The sequence below is a fragment of the Theropithecus gelada genome, chromosome 5, assembly GCF_003255815.1.
Source record: "Theropithecus gelada isolate Dixy chromosome 5, Tgel_1.0, whole genome shotgun sequence".
NCBI classification, from domain to species: domain Eukaryota; kingdom Metazoa; phylum Chordata; class Mammalia; order Primates; family Cercopithecidae; genus Theropithecus; species Theropithecus gelada.
In genome coordinates this window covers 153152625-153169833 of record NC_037672.1, presented here as the reverse complement: position 1 = coordinate 153169833, position 17209 = coordinate 153152625, and the positions used below count along the sequence as shown (strand labels likewise).

The 17209-nt window shown below is 35.5% G+C and overlaps 1 non-coding gene across 1 annotated transcript; it reads right to left on the bottom strand.

Annotated features, from left to right (window-relative positions):
• Positions 1-16699: 16699 nt before the first annotated feature.
• Positions 16700-16833, bottom strand: LOC112625605. Its single transcript, XR_003119687.1, has one exon. It is a non-coding gene; the product is annotated as a small nucleolar RNA SNORA70 (small nucleolar RNA).
• Between the last annotated feature and the right edge of the window lie 376 nt (positions 16834-17209).

Genomic DNA, 17209 nt, shown 5'->3' with positions numbered 1-17209 from the left:
TATTTTTAGTAGAGATGGGGTTTCACCATGTTTGCCAGGCTGGTCTTGAACTCCTGACCTTGTGATCTGCCAACCTCGGCATCCCAAAGTGCTTGGATTACAGGCATGAGCCACCGCTCCTGGATGCTAATATAGTCCAACACAGCTAGACAGTATTCTGGAACTCAATTCAAGCTATGATCTCATCTCTGTGAAGATATAACAAATGGCTTGCTAACCATTTTATGGGTTTTACTCATTTAGGGAATGCTGATCTCTGATGTAAATGGAATTTTTAAAAGTTTAAAAGGATGAGATATCACTCAGTAATTTAATGTTACCTTTATCAAGTGAGATGCAATTAAAATAGGCACACAAAAAATGAAGAGAAAAAAATGAAGTGGGCTTTAGGAGTGGACATACCTGCTTATACTCTTACCTTGGTACTAAGGAATGACTTAGATCCTACAAAGACAAGAACCCAATATTAATATATTTTGACTAGTTGTTTCCAGGCCCTGGATATAAAAATAAATAAATTTTTATTTCCAGAAATCCCCTACATTAGATTTAATTTTTAACAATGTATGCGTTATAGAGATTATGCAATTATCTGAGATTAGAGAAAGACTAAGTAAATCAAGGGAAACCCCAAGGAAGTGTATAAAAGTACCCCAAACTTTTTACCAAGTGTTTCTTTTACTTCTTTTACTTCTAAGATTAAGAAGTTTCACATCTTCTTATCCTCAGGATTACATAGGAGCAGGAAAAAAAAAAAATCAAGAATATACAACTGGATTTGGCTTCCACAGATGCACCATCTGTCTCTCCCCCTTCTTTCCATTTTTCGCAGCATTGCGAAACCCAGCTTCCTGGAGTAGTGCCACCAGAGCAGATTGTGCAGGTGTGGGCTCCCAGCATAGACACGTCCTCCGATGTTAGAGGAGAGGACCCACTCAGCAATCTCTTGCTCCAGTTGGCCAACTTCAGAAGTTACAATTCAAGGGCTGCTTCTCAGCAAGTTTGAAATCATGGGGAATACTGTATTCCTTGTACTAGTTTTCCCAGTGATGTCAATAGGATTATATCTCTCCAATAAATGAATGGTTTAGAACTGTAAAAACCGCCTCTTCATTGGCATGTCATGCTGAAGGATTCCCATTACTCACAGGGAGAATGAAATAAGCTGAGAACGCCCCAGCAGCTTGTCATCCACTGCAGACCCCTCGATGATGTCACAGAAACAACAGTGGAAAGAGTGTGTCTGTGCCTTAACCAGGAGGTCACCTTAGCTTAGGATGGACGTCAGCCTTCGACTTGACATTTCATTAAAAGTGTTTTTGTTGTTGTTGTTGTTGTTTTTTCCTGATGATTCTCTGGGATGTAAAATGCAATTGAAAAGATATGTATAAAACAGGTGGGATTTTTTTTTCCCCATCTGCCTCTTAGGAAAAGTAACTATTTTGATAGCCCAGTTCCTTTACTGTTTGTTTTTGCTACTGTTTTTATTGGGTGGCCATGGACCAGGCATCAGGACTTGGGTTGAGAGTCAGGAAACTGTAGTTCCTGCCCTAGCTCTGCCCTGGACTCACAGCAACTTACTCATATTTCACTGCAGAGCTTTTCTCTGTGGCAGATGAAATTGCCCCCGCCTCCCAGAAAAGTTCTGGGAATTCATGAAATCTTTGATGTGCTCTTCAGAGAACTCAGGTTTGTACTAGAAAGATAAAATGTATTCCATTTGGAGAAAATCGGAAAAAGGCAACAGATTTTAACTTGGAAAACATATTAAAAGGCAGAGCAATAGAAAAGCATAAGCCCTCTACTATGTTCATCTTCATTCCTGAATGAAACAAAGAATTGCTTGATGTGCTTTAATCCAGTGCCTCTAACCTAATGTCTTTCTCATCTTTCACTTGCATAATACACTATAAAGCATTTATATTAAAATCAATGCCAGGTTATCGTTTGATTTTTTCCTCCCTCCCTCCCTCACACAAAAAAATAAAACATCAGCATTCATTTATAGATCCATATTTAATCAGACACTTGCAATACTTATTTGATCATTCTCTGAAAAATGCCATAACTTCCCATTCTGAGATCACTTTCATATTTAAAAATCGTTCCATTACAAAATGGAAGCTCTGTCTTCTATGTCATTTTTTATCAAATGGGACCCATTAGATTTTATTTACTGAGATGGTTTACTTATTTCCTGGAATCTGATTTTATAATTCTTCCCCCTCTGGACCTTGTGAAAATGGAACTTTTGACCTTCCTTCCCTAAAGCTTTTTAGGATGGGGAGCCAACAGTGTGTGATGGATGGTTTAGATGACAGTGAATCTCAAAAGCTTACACACAGGGTGGTCTAGGTAAATTTGGAAATTCCATTCACCTCTAGAATTCAAATGCATCAAGCTATGGGTATGTGAGTGTGTAGCTTTGTGTGTGAATGTGTAGCTTTGTGTGTGAAAGTGTTTAGGGAGTTTTAAGTTAATATAATTCCATCCTGCTATTTGAAAATAATGTAGTCCAGTATAAACTGCTAGTTAACCCAGACTCTATTGCCCTGAAAGAAAAATTAGAACCAAGCAAGTTTCCCATTTAATTCAACCCTCTAAGATGCATTGACAAACAAAATAAACTTCAAAGCAAACTACCACAGCTTTCTCTCAACTTTGCCAACTCACTTTACAGGCAGCTGAGTACTTTGAACTTTTAATTTCATTTCCAAAGCTTAATTGGGAGCAACTAAACCATTCCCAATTTAATATCACCAGCCTATAAATTGCAGCTGAATACAGTGATTGGATCACAAAAATGATGAAGCATTGCTCTTTGAAGTTTGGCAGTTAATGCTTCTCAATCTGTAAGACTTCAAAGGGGCAAGTTGGGCCCTTCCATCACCTTTGCTTACCTGGCCAGTTCTCAGCACAACTTCATAAACAGGCTAGAGGCACTTGTGTTCTGCTAATGAGAGCACATCCATGTTTTAAACAGTAAACTTTAAACTTAGTTTCCTACCTGCAAGTCATTCAAAAGAAACCTAAATTTATGTTCTTAATAATGAATGTGCTCCCTTTCTATTCATTTATCTGCGTCCATATAATTTTCTTGCAGATATTCGTTATCCTGCCTCTGAAATATTAAGATTTATTTCTATTCAACATAAAGTTTCATGATTTAAAAAAAAAAAAAAATCCTTTAAAGTTTTACTATGATTCCTACACTTAGATACTGCACTATTACTTTTTTCCCGTAGGTCTACTGCCTCGCTAACACACACACACACACACACACACACACACACACACACACACACACATGGGACTTTANCACACACACACACACACACACACACACACACACACACACACACACACCTGGGACTTTACCTCTCTATTTTTATTTACCTTTTCATTCTTGAAGCTTCTGCAAACATTTAAAGTGTCTGGTTATTCACTGATTTGTTATTAACACTTCTGTGATGGAAGAGTGTTTATTCATCACAAACTTTTAACTATCCAGAGATTCTCCGTTTGAGGTCTAATATCAGAATAAGAATGTAATTGTTAAATGTATTTAAGGGAACCTTCAACCTGAGAAGAAACTCCTGGCAGTTAGGTAGGATAACTATCCAAGTGCCTGACCTGGACACTTTATAAACTAGTTTGTCCAAGAAGGTTTAGATGAAACCTTGACTGGAAGTAGTGGAATGAACTGAAGTCCCACAGTATCCTTTGATTCTACACTAAGCAGGGCTCAGACCACACACAGGCACTTTTTATAATGTTGATTCCTTGAATATCTGTTTTCTTTATGGAGCAGATGGGAAGACAGAAAAAGCACTTTTTATCATAACAGAGTCTTACAAATGAAAATGATTTTACAATACAGATAAAATTGCTACAATAAAAGATAAAATATTTATATGTATCAACTTGATATGGAATTTAGTCCAAAGCTAAGAATAAAGAGTAAGAAAGGTGTATGGTTTCTGCCTCGTCTGGTTCAAGAATGTTTATCATCTCCTAAGTTACTCTACCATGAGTTGTTTTGTTGTCTTGGTGGATGTTGGAAGCATGTTGCTTATGTTTAGTCTGTACCATTACAGATTTTGTGGTCTGGTTTTGACTCAGAAGGGTAATTCCAAATAAGGAATCGTAAGAATTTATAAGCTCAGCACTGTGGGACAAACATATGTTATGTTCAAGCAAAGGGAATTTCCTTAAAATGATGAACTCATGGCTGTGATATTTCTGTGACCCAAGAATGATTTGTAAATAGGTCTAGGAAAGAATATAATAAGTTTCCTTCCATTTCCTTGCAAGGGCCAAGAAGCTATGTCTAACTAAAAGCCGGTTTTGCAAATTTGTGAAATTTTAAGGCAGACTTTTCAGAGCACACAGGTACTCATGAGAAATTAACAAGTATAGTCCAGACCAAAGATAAAGAGCACTTACAGCATGGTAACCTGAAGCATCTCCATGTTCAAACAGTATTTTATTTAATATGTTCCTTACGAAGACAGAAATTGAGAAAAGTAAACTTGCCCTAGATGATGCCATACCCCTTTTCAAAAACCCTTTTTTCAGAAATGTTCATTCAGTTTTTCCTCTTCCAGGATAATCCTACTGTACTCCAACTACCCAAGTTTACAATAAATAAAATCTCTTTTTGCCCTTATGTTTCTATGCTATAAGTAATTGAAGTTGTCTGGGAGTTAATAGGTTCAACAAGATATAACCTACATTAGCATTAACTAATTGAGTATATAGAAATATTTCATTAATAAAAATAAAAAAACATTATATACTGCATCCCTATTATATAATGGCATTCTGCTAGGTACTTCATAGGCATTATTTCAATCCACTCACAATATGTCTGCAAGATATTTTGTCTGCATTTTACATAAGAGAAAACTGAAACTCAGAATTATTCAGCAAATCTTGCAATGAAGAATTGAAGTTTACATGACTAACAATGGAGAGAGGAGGGACTGAAGCCAAGGCTCACTAACTCTAAGGTTTATGGAATTTCCATTATACTCCATTTCTTCTCACGATTTCCCTGCATCATATAACAATGTTAAATCCCCAAACAAAATCTCGACAAACATGTTTTTCCTGAGTCACTATTCTATTTCATTTTCCCTTTCTCTTTTTCATAGTCAATTTTTAAAATATAGTTATTTTACTAACTGCCTCTCCTCCTTACCTGGCTTTTGCTCCTTACTTTGGCTCAATTTGGTTTGCACCACAAATCCTATGCTAAAAGTTCTCTTGCTAATGTTATTAACAACTTACTCATTAATTATCTAGTGGCCACTTCTCACATCTCATCTAACTGAGCTTATCTCTAGCATTTAGCACTGTTGACAATTTTCCATTCATGAAGACGTTTCTGGAATTCCAAAACGTTCTCCTGCTCTTTCTTCTACTTTTAAAACTCGGTCTATTACATTATCTTAATATTGAGCCAACTTCCTCTGGATGTTTTGCAAACTTCCTCAGTGATCTCATCAACTGCTTTTAACTACCAAACTAATATTTAAATTTAAACTTCTAATCTAGTACTCCCTGCCAGTTTCACCCCCACATATAAAAATGCCATCTTGAATTGGTCACTTATTTTTCCTTAATATCCTCAAAATCAACAAGTTTCAAAAGAACTCATCATTACTGCTCTTCTAATCCATCCATCCTAAATTATCTATTTTAATAAATGAGTTCAAATATATTTTGGAAACCCAATCCAAAAATCCCCTATCATGGACTACTTCTCGTAATCTACATATCCAATATCTATATTTCATATATCCAATCAATGGTTTTACCAGTTTACAATTTCTCGAGTCTGTCATTTCCTTTTCATTTGAACTTCTTTTTCTTGACTTCAACTCTGATTTCACATACAACAATTTTTTTGCTGGTATCTGTGCTTCTAGACTTACCATTCTCTCATTGCATTCTGCACATTGAAGCCTAACTCCTGTGTTTAAAGTTACTCAATCACTTTTTACTTTCCTTGATGTAAAATTCAAAATGTTTAGAAAGATAGTTATGGCCCCACATGATCTAGCCCAGGGCTTAGCAAACATTTTCTGTAAAAAGCCAAATATAAAATATTTTAGGCCTTGCAACCACAAGGTCTCTGATATAGTTACTCAACTCTACTATTGGGCCAAAGCAGTTGTGGACCTATGTAAATAAATGGGCATGGCTGTGTTTCAATAACATTTTATCTACAAAAATAGATGTCATGCCACATTTGGCTGGAAAGCTGCCATTGGCCAACCCCTGATCTAGCTAGCACCCACCTACTCCTTCAGCTTAACTTTCCTCATTCCCTGCCTCTCATGTTGTGCTCCAACCAACATCAACTATTTTGAGTTTCTTGACTTGTCATGCCTTTTTGTGCCTCTAAGTCTTTTTGTTTGTTTGTTTCTGAGACGGAGTCTTGCTCTGTCACCAGGCTGGAGTGCAGTGGCTCAATCTTGGCTCACTGCAGCCTCTGCCTCCTGGGTTCAAGATATTCTTGCGCCTCAGCCTCCCGAGTAGCTGAGATTACAGTTGTGCCTCTACGTCTTTATACCTGCTGTTGCTTCCTTCCTTCTAGAGGAATATTCTTCTAAACTTTCTTCTTAAGCACAGTTTCTACCTACCTCTCAAAATTCAGCTAAAATATGACCTTTCCAGGAGGGTTTCCTCAAATTTTCACATGCCAGCTTCCATATGTTACCATATAATTTTTCACACACTGATCTAATTTTCAATTTAGCTGTATTTCCCACTACCCTATTGTGATGTCACTAATAGCAAGGACTATGGCTTTTATCTTATTATTTTCCAGGATCTCTGGACACTGTTTTGTATGGTAGATGTTATAAATTCTTGTTAGTAAATTAATTAAAACACATGCATGTGTATTTTGAAATCCATTCATGATCAGGCCAGGTGAGGAGAGAGGACTTTCAGTGATTGCTTAGAAAGGAAAGCTATTTGGGACAGAAGACACCTGTCAGAAAATTTCGAATCTCTTCATAAAGGCCACTATCAATTTCAACAACCTAAGACCTCATAAACAAATGGCTGCCATCCTTAGCTGTTTCACTGATATATGCTTCCCAGAAAAACACCCAAAGATGTGACCTCGGTTACAGAAACTAAACTGCATGTTCCACATTTGGGACACTATTCAAGGATCAAGATTCTATTTCTAAAAATATCTGGATTTGTAGACAAAAAAATTCATCTCTGTAGCAGAGGGATTAATTTTTACAACATCTGGCATCTGAAAACATAAAAGGAAAAAAAATTTAACCAGGTATATTAAAGAGAAACACGTAAAGTAGAAAAACAGAAGCAAGGATGAGCAAGTCTGTGTGAAATACTTTGATCAAGAAAACACTTTTACACGAATTATTTTCATTAATATAGGTATCCATATTTAAGACGACAGTGAATCTACTTTGGTTCCAAATGAAATTACTTTGGTGAAATTCTATTGTCACAGACAGACAGCCCTGATGTACATGTGGTACTCTTGCCCTACTGTTAAGAATAAAATATTTATGTTATCACTTGCCACTGCAGTCCATATACATCCACACACATACATACATTATGTATGTGCACATATGTATGTATATTTGTGTGTGTGTATGTATGTGCACTTCCTTAAAAGCAACGCGTATGTGTGTATACACACATGCTCATTTATCTTATATTTCCTGGAAGAAGAGGCAGAAAATGTTAAGTAATTTATACATGGTAACATAGTTCACAAATGGTGTTGTGTATAAAGGCAGTCCAGTGCAAAACCAGCGCTCTGAATGCATATACACAGCACTTCAACACTGTTATTGACAGATGAGTCATAAAACATGTTGCTGATTAAAAAATAAGCTTATGAAATGAAAGTCAGCTGAATGAGGACTTCAGTGGCAACTGATAACATAAATATTTCATTCTTAATGGTAGGGCAAGAGTACCACATGTCCATCAGGGCTGTCTGTCTGCGACAATAGCATTTAAAAAATAACTTCATTTCGAACCAAGTAGAGTCACTGTCTTCTTAAATACATGTATGTATGTATGTGTGTGTGGGAATATGTGTGTGTTTGTATGTGCACTTCCTTAAAAGCAGCATGTATATATATGTGTGCGTATATATATATACACACACACATAAATGCATATATATGTAAATGTGTCTAATTGTAAAGTCACATTACATTTTGGGGTCACATTACCTTATATAGTACAATGAAATCATTTGACTGGCAAAAATTCATGCCATATTCTCCCCCAATTAAAATAATGACAATAATAATAACAATAACAATAAAAGCAAAAACTCATAGAGAACTTACTATGAGGCAAACACTGTTATACTTTATAAGCATTCATTCATTTAAAATTCATTGAATGACTTGTAGCAATCTATGGAGTCAGTTAATGTTATCATTCCCAGATCAAGACACTGAATTTTAGAACAATTATGCAACTTGCCCAGGGTCACACAGTGGCAAGGCTGGGATTCAAACTCAAGCAGTCTGGCTTCTGAACACATGTACTTAAATACCTCACTCTACTGACTCTCAAGTTATAAGTGGAATGTCTATTCTGAGGTGTGAAAGCTACTTTTCATTTTTATGGACACTATCCACATTCAAATAATGAAGAGAACAAGAATGGATTGCCAGTTTATGATAGATGGCTGTTATTTTACTGTCAGTGAACCAAATTCCAATTCAAACACTAAACGCCACTGGCCTGTTTCTAATAAAAATGGAATACAAAATTAAGCATAAATCACCAAAACTTTTATAAAGCACTTCCTTAAAATCAGCATCTAAAGGAATATAGCTTCTATATTTGCAAGAGACAATAAAAGAAGTTAAATATATACATAGATCTCCTTGGTGTACAATTCTAAAACCTGATAAAATGTCTATGGTGCCAAGTGATCTGTGAGAAATTGAAAAACAATAATTACCTTATCTGTTGGCAGTCAGGAAAAATGAAAGTACTGTTAAATGGTGCACAAAAGAGATTAGTATGTTCATTGAGAATATTCTAAATTAGATAGAAAGGTAATACACCCTTTTCTGCATTAGCATATAAAAGCTCCTTGAGGAAAATTGAAAAGCTGTAGTTTGTGCAACTGGAATGAATTTTGTGGTGGTCATTAGGGCTGTTCACCCAAGCACCTGTTAGGCCTACAATTCTTATTTTTGAGCATAGGGGATGCCATGTGACACATGTCACTTCTAGGCACAAGTTAAAGAGCCCTTGTGCTTTGGGCCACATTTCCTTCCTCTGCTGCCCTGATCACAGACACACACATCAAGAGGCTGTCTTTGTCAGACTGAGACGCTTCATGAATATAATGAGCAAAGAATTGGGGACAACCAGCACCACGTGGATGAGAAATACATGTTTGCTGTGTTAAGTTTAGGATTTTCTTGGTGGTGATGTTACTCCATCCTAATCTAAGCATTCAATCAAATGCAAATTAACCTCCACAGATTCAGGTTTGTGGAAAAAAAAAAGACATTATTTTCTTTAGCAGAACTAGCATTTAACTGAAAGCTTCCATCTTACTATGCTGGCTGTAAACGTTATTCTATACTGGAGTTCATTTCACATTCCCTAAATTTTATCAACATTCTAATATTTCATGGCAGTAAAACGGCACGGAATTTCTTTTGGTCTTCTCTTCCCATTAGACATCCCTAGAGAAAACCATCCAGGCCTATATGATATTCAAATATGTATAGGATATTCAAATGCCATATGGGTATTTAAATAATGAAGACTTGACTATTTTCAGGAAGCAGTTTGTGCCCAATAATCTTGTTGAATGACAGTCAACCTTCTCCTTTCTAGGCACACCATGCAGAGAGTGATCTTCTCACCTTCACCTCAGGTCTTATCAATTTTCACTTGTAACACCTTGAATGGGGGAAGGATCCAAGTGTTATGGGGACTTGAACTTACATAGTTTGGGAAGATCTCTTTGAAGAAAGAAAATATATAAATATTAATTATTCATCTTCATCTGGGTGGGGATTGCCATGAATATGTATTGGTAATAATTTGCTTAGGATTTGTGTACCTTACAATGTCAATGTTATATGGCAATAAAAAGTTTAGGGAAAAATATGATTTTGAAATTAGGTTTAGGACTTGGAAGACTCTCTTCCACCTAAGAACCCTAAAGAGTAAGTTTCATGAGCTTCAAGGTAAAGTAGCGCCTCTAACCTTGAAGCCCCATCCTGACCTCTGCAGCCCTCCAAGCCTGGGTAGATTCTGTTTCTCTTAACCCAGGATAATCCTCTCCAGGAGTAGGGAAATTCAATAACAAATGTAAGGAAGGGGTCTGTCTTTAATTTCCCCTGAGGGAAAGGAGTATATGTTCTAACTATTGGAAATGGAGGGAGAGCATTTATACCAAGAACTGTCAGAATTAATGTCCTAATAAATTACCCTGCTACATATGAATGTAAAGAGAAAGCTACACACATTTTATAGAGTTGCATTGCAATTGATCTTGCATGTTATTCACTTAAAATATCACATGCATCTTTTTTAAAGTAAAAGATTATTCCGTCTTTCAAAAAAAGGAATCCTGTCATTTGAACAACATAGATGAACCTGGAGGACATTATTCTAAGTGAAATAAGCCAGGCAGAGACAGACAAATACTATGTGGTCTTACTTATATATGGAATCTGAAAAAGTCAAACTCATAGACGCAAAGAGTAGAATGCTGGTTGCCAGAGGCTAAGGAGCTCAGGAAATGAGGAGATATTGGTCAAAGGGTACAAAGCTTACTGAGAAAGAATGAATAAGTTCTAGAGATCTAATGTATAGCATGGTGACCATAGTTAATGCTGTCACCGCACAGACACCACACACACACACACACGCACACACACACACACACAGATCCCTGTGTGGGGTAATGGATGTGCTAATTAAGTTGATTTGGTAATTATTTTACAACATATTCATATATCAACACATCGCATTGTGTACTGTAAACGTATATGATTATTTGCCAATATACCTCAATAAAGCTGAAAAATAATTACACTGTTATCTAGCATACATGTCAATACTGGCCCACACCACCTGGAAATGTCTATATTGTAAGAGAAATTGAGTAATTAAGGGTCACAATGTATACATTTTTATTTCTCTTACAGTACTTGAATGTAAAGAAACACAATCCAAACAAAGAGTAGCCTATTAGATAAAAATATTTTGTCTTAACTCTGAATAATACAGAAGGCTTATCTTACCATAAATGAAAGTTAAAGGTCCAAAACAGAGTAAAATATTTGTCATGTCATCTAGACAATGATCATTGCTAAGTGTTCTGAAACAGTTAGAAGTCTTCTATTGTTTGATTTTGAAGGGTCTATAAACACTGGATCCTCATTCACGCTTCACCTCATATTCCCAGGACCAAATTATGAATTATACTTTTTTACATAAAACTTCCTAGAGAGGAGTGAAAAAGCAAGCCTTCCATGATCTCCCCTCACAGGTACCTAATATCAGATCAGTAAGTTACATATTTTTGAGACAATTCTGCTATAACAATCGGCGGCCCTAGCTAACTGGATTGGTCATGCCAATTCTTTTAAGTATTTTGTTTGTTCAATTGTGGCTCTGGCAAAACTTCCTATCTTAAAGAATCCTATACTTTGTTAATAAACTTGATTGCATTACCAGGCACATGCTTCCTGTATTATATTAAATCTATGACACATCTTTTATTTCCCACACATATAATTAGTTCTATTACTCTCATAATAAGAATGTGTAACACTGTGGATCTTCCCATGCGAACATGTTTTGTGCATACAAATAATTTTTCTAGTTCTGAAATATTTTAAGAAGTCAAATTTCACCAAAAAAAACCCTAAAATTTAAAGTAGGAAATTAAATTGATGTTGCCTAAATGTGGATTGATTTCTCATAGAAAACCACTTCAAAAAGTTTGCTTTCTTAAAATGCTTTGAATGCTAGTAAAATACTTGGATTTAGATAGTAATTTTTTCACAGATGATTCACCTAACTAGTAGCTTTAGAAGGATATATAAATTAACACCAAAACTGCAAATTGATTATATTTGAATGTTATTATTTAGTAAGACATTAAAACTTACAAATGAGATGATTAGAACCGTCCTTTTTAGAAGCTTTTCATAAATATTTATATATAAAGATGTATCTATGATCTTTAGTGCCCTAGCAAAAAGGATTACTTCAGTTTCAAGTACCATATTATTTGAGAAATTGAGAGCTGCTTTTACATGTTGGCTACAAGTTATGGATCTCTCTGTCTGTCCTCTCTCTGTCTCTCTCTTTCTCTGTCGTATTTCCTAATAAACCAGTAAAAGAACACTAAACAAAAACACCTGGTTGGATTACATGACATCACCGGTTCACTAGGAGAATTCAAAGCTCTTTGTAAATATTTTGCTGCCTTAGTAGTAATCAAGCTACTTCCTGAGTGCATTGCTCACCTATGAAAGTTAATTAACAGTTTCAATGCATTGGGTACCATTTATTTATTGCATGACAACTATGACTTTAGAAGTTGTATAAGCTGAACTATGAAAATAAATACAGTTCCAGGAACTCAGAACCTAAATGAATTTTATAGCCTAATATTTCAGTTTAAGTAAACAAAAAAAAATCTTTCAGGCTACTAATAATGCTATCACACATATTATCTCAATATGTAATATCTGTACACTCATTATAATTTTACCAAGATGATGAAGTTTTAAAGTTATATGGTAATACAGAATTTTTCTCCACAAATAGACTTTTAAATTAAAATATTAATATTGCTAGGAGATTAAGAAAGAAAAAATGTAGATAGTTATGAAAATATAACCAGAGAGATAGTGTAAAATTCAATAATTAATTCCATTTATTCAATTCAATTATTTAATGTAAAAATAACAGTAAATTTTTATTTATTAAGAAAAGTAATTTAAGAACCAATATCTGCTTATTATTTAAAATAAAATCAATCTATTATAAGATTACCTTCATTATAAAATGGTTACAGGCATATTACTTTAAAAAACAATATCTAAATGCAGTGTCAAATATGAATTGTATCTACATAACGTTTAAAAGAAAAATAGTACCTAGATAGAGAGTAAAATACATAGTGCCCCATAAATTCTTCTTCCCCCATCAATTTTTCAAAGTAGCCTGTTAAGTGTTGCATGGATATCATTCCAAATATGTTCTTCATCTGGAAACCATCATTCTGAGCAAACTATCGCAAGGACAGAAAACCAAACACCTCATGTTTTCACTCATAGGTGGGAATTGAACAATGAGAATACTGGGACACAGGGTGGGAAACATCACACACCGGGTCCTATCGTGGGCTGGGGAGAGCGGGGAGGGATAACATTAGGAGATATATCTAATGTAAATGATGAGTTAACATGTGCAGCACACCAACATAGCACGTGTATACATATGTAACAAATCTGCATGTTGTGCACATGTACCCTAGAACTTAAATTATAATAAAAAAAGAAAAAAAAAAACAAGTATGTTCTTCATTAACTAAACACAGGCATTGAAGTTATTAAATGAGATTATGCTTTTTTAAAAAATCATGAGTTCATACCATATAAGATATTCTGACAGTAGATATTTTTACTTCGTAAAATATTGTAGACATTTTTCAATATCAATTTATAATATTTTACCTCATTCTTTATAAGGACCACCTGGTGATTCATTATATGAATGTAACATTTATTTAAACAATCTCCTAGAAATTATGATCTAGATCATTCCATGTTTTTTTCTTCTTATAATATCAACAATGATGGAATGTTTATTTATGTGAATATGACCTTACAAAATTTTTAATGAAATTAATACATCAAATTGTTTGAACATTTTAAGTATTTATAGTTACTGATCAATAAATTACCTTCCCATGAACGTTTTATGGTAATTCTGATTTGTCCAAATAATTCTAATACTGAGTCTTATCAATTTGTGTATTCTCTGCAGATTTCATAACTGAATAGCATATGAAATAGCAATAATGATAGCAATAGCAATATTTCATTATTGTATAAATTTATATTGATTTCCTTTTGATTGACACTATTCATTATTCTGTCCTTACCTTTCATTCTTTAAAAAAAAACTATAGAAGCTTGACCCTTTTCCTTCTGATTTATAAGTACTTTCTTTTATAAAAGATATTGGTTTGCATACTGTATATACAAATTGAATAGTTTGTATGTTTTGAAATTTATACTTTTTGCATTTTCCAAATTTTGTATTTTTGCTGATGGAATTATTTTTCCAAATGTAAATTTTTAAAGAAATATTATAGCCGGGCGCGGTGGCTCAAGCCTGTAATCCCAGCACTTTGGGAGGCCGAGGCGGGTGGATCACGAGGTCAGGAGATCGAGACCATCCTGGCTAACATGGTGAAACCCCGTCTCTACTAAAAATACAAAAAAAAACTAGCCGGGCGTGGTGGCGGGCGCCTGTAGTCCCAGCTACTCGGAGGCTGAGGCAGGAGAATGGCGTAAACCCGGGAGGCGGAGCTTGCAGTGAGCCGAGATCGCGCCACTGCACTCCAGCCTGGGTGACAAAGCGAGACTCCGTCTCAAAAAAAAAAAAAAAAAAAAAAAAAGAAATATTATAAACATTTTTTTATTTTTTATTATTTCTGGGTTTCATGCCCTACGCCAAGATTATACAAAACAAAAAAGTACCTCTCTTCTGAAAGTTTTATGATCCATTTTTACCTTTGAAAATTTTTATGCACCTGGCATTTTGTTATAAAGACTGATCTGAGGATACAATTTTACTTATTTCCAAGTAGTAAGTCATTTGGCCCAGCACAATTTGCTGAATAATCTTTGTATTCGCCCTTGGTTTGTAATGCTTCTCTTCCCCTATCTTTCTGATCTCTCTACTTGGACCTGGGAATTGGTGCTGTGATACCATGTTGCTAAGTCCAGGTGAGATATAAAGTATATTGAAGCATTTGCTAGGCAGGCAAACCATTACTTTCATTTTGGTTTTCTCCCTCAGAATTTTATAATAATTATTCACGAATGTCTACTTTTCCAGAGAAACTATAGTGATTTTATGAGGTTCCAAGAAATAACTTGTAATTTTAACTAATGTTATACTGGATTTAAAGATTTGGAAGCTCAACATGATGAGCTTCTATCATTTAGAATCATGAGTTATAATATTAAATGAGTAAAGTGACTGTCATAGATTGTAGTGCTCTGTCAACATAGCCTCCTCAACTGGCATGTTCTTACAGCTCTTCATAAGAAATCCATCTAAAATTAGTATACGGTTATAAAAAATTGTTACATAACCATCTTTCAGCCTTGAATTCTGCCCTAATTGTTCTAACCGTCAAGTTACTGATAATATTCTGAAGACGCAGTTTTCTAAATCTTTCTCAGTAACATACTTTCTTTAATATTTGAAAGTCTTGGCCAGCCTGAATATTTCATCTCAGATGCAGAGATGCCTGGGTGATGTGGTTGAATGAACTCTGCAGGTGAAAAGCCCCTTAGTCTATGTCTTGACTGCTCCACATATTGAGTGACACTGGGCCAGATACTCCACCACTTTCAGCTGCTATGTCCTCACTTGTAAAATGTGGACACTAATACTACCTAGTAGGGTTTTTTTAAAAGATTACTGCACATGAACTAGGTGCTCAACAAGTGGCACTTTTATTGTTCAAGTAAACCACCTGTTAATGTACAGTGCATTTATTTTAAATGGCCCAAACCGATGAATCTCACCAAAATTTTTCTTATATTAATGGCTAGAAATAGGTGAGAGTCATTTTTGTTCTTTCTCCTTTCTTCTACTTATTGTATCTTACATCATTGTTGGGATTATTCATACAGGATTATGACTCACCATTTTCCTGCACACTGCTGTCAATTCTTCACAGATGGATTCCAGAGTAGAAACCTTCATAATCTCCATGACTATAGGCTCCAAAAGTTATTTTTTAAAGTATATTATAAACTAAGAAACTATCAGTAAAAATAGGAACAGCACCATTTTTAGGAAATGTGTTATATTTTCATCACATTTAGTATTTCTCTCCTCATAATATCTAATCATTTTTTAAAAAAAAATACTAATAATATTTATTGAGGGAATCAGGATAAAATTAAAATAACAGACTTAAAGTACGTAAGAAAGAGGGGTAATTGAAGTGAAAGCATTTTTTTTTTTTTTAGGTGGACAGGAAGTAGAATTTATTGGTGAGTATTAGGAGGGGGCAGCACAGTGGAAGCCCTCATGAGTGCAGGGCCTGCCACTTGTCCAGAGCGCCATGATTGGGAACGTACTTGACCCATCTGGGATGAGCCGCTTCTCAGCCACCATGTCTGCAAATTCATTGGCACTGAACTTGGTGAAGCCCCACTTCTTTGAGATGTGGATCTTCTGGCGGCTGGGGAGCTTGAACTTGGCCTTGCACAGGGCCTCAATCACATGCTCCTTGTTCTGCAGCTTGGTGCGGGTGGACATAACTTGGCCAATGTGAACCCTGGCCACAGTGCACTGGGGCTTTCCAATGGCACCTCGCATGCCTGTTTGGAGCCTACACTGGGGTAGTGCAAGGTCAGAAACATGAACATCCATCTGAAACGACTGTCTCCAAGGTCCCTTAGAGCAATACATACAACAAACAGGCTGCATCACTACCGGGGAAGCTGCTGTTTGCAGCCATTGCACACTGGGCCCCCATGAGGAAAGGAACTCAGTCAGCTTAATTGGCTGCAGGAATATCTAATCATTTAAAGGTCCTCAAGATGGTGCATGGCTAAATATGTAAAGACAGAAAGTAACTGAACAAAGATACAGTTACAGATATAAAGTTGATGTTCTTTTCTCAAGGCTTCATGGAGTATGCTATCTTTTGGTATTAAGTAAGCCAGGGTCTAAGTAATAAAGAGAAATATACACATGCAATTAATTATTGTTACTTTATACTAGATTAATCTCTCAAGATCACTTTTATTATGCCATCTACTCAACTCAAAAATAAGTCATTTTCCTCTTATCTACCCCATCCTGTCTAAACATAGGAACCCATATAACCCGGCTCAACTCCCTCAATCCAACCTTATGATCCTCTATTCCCCCAAAAGTATTTCTC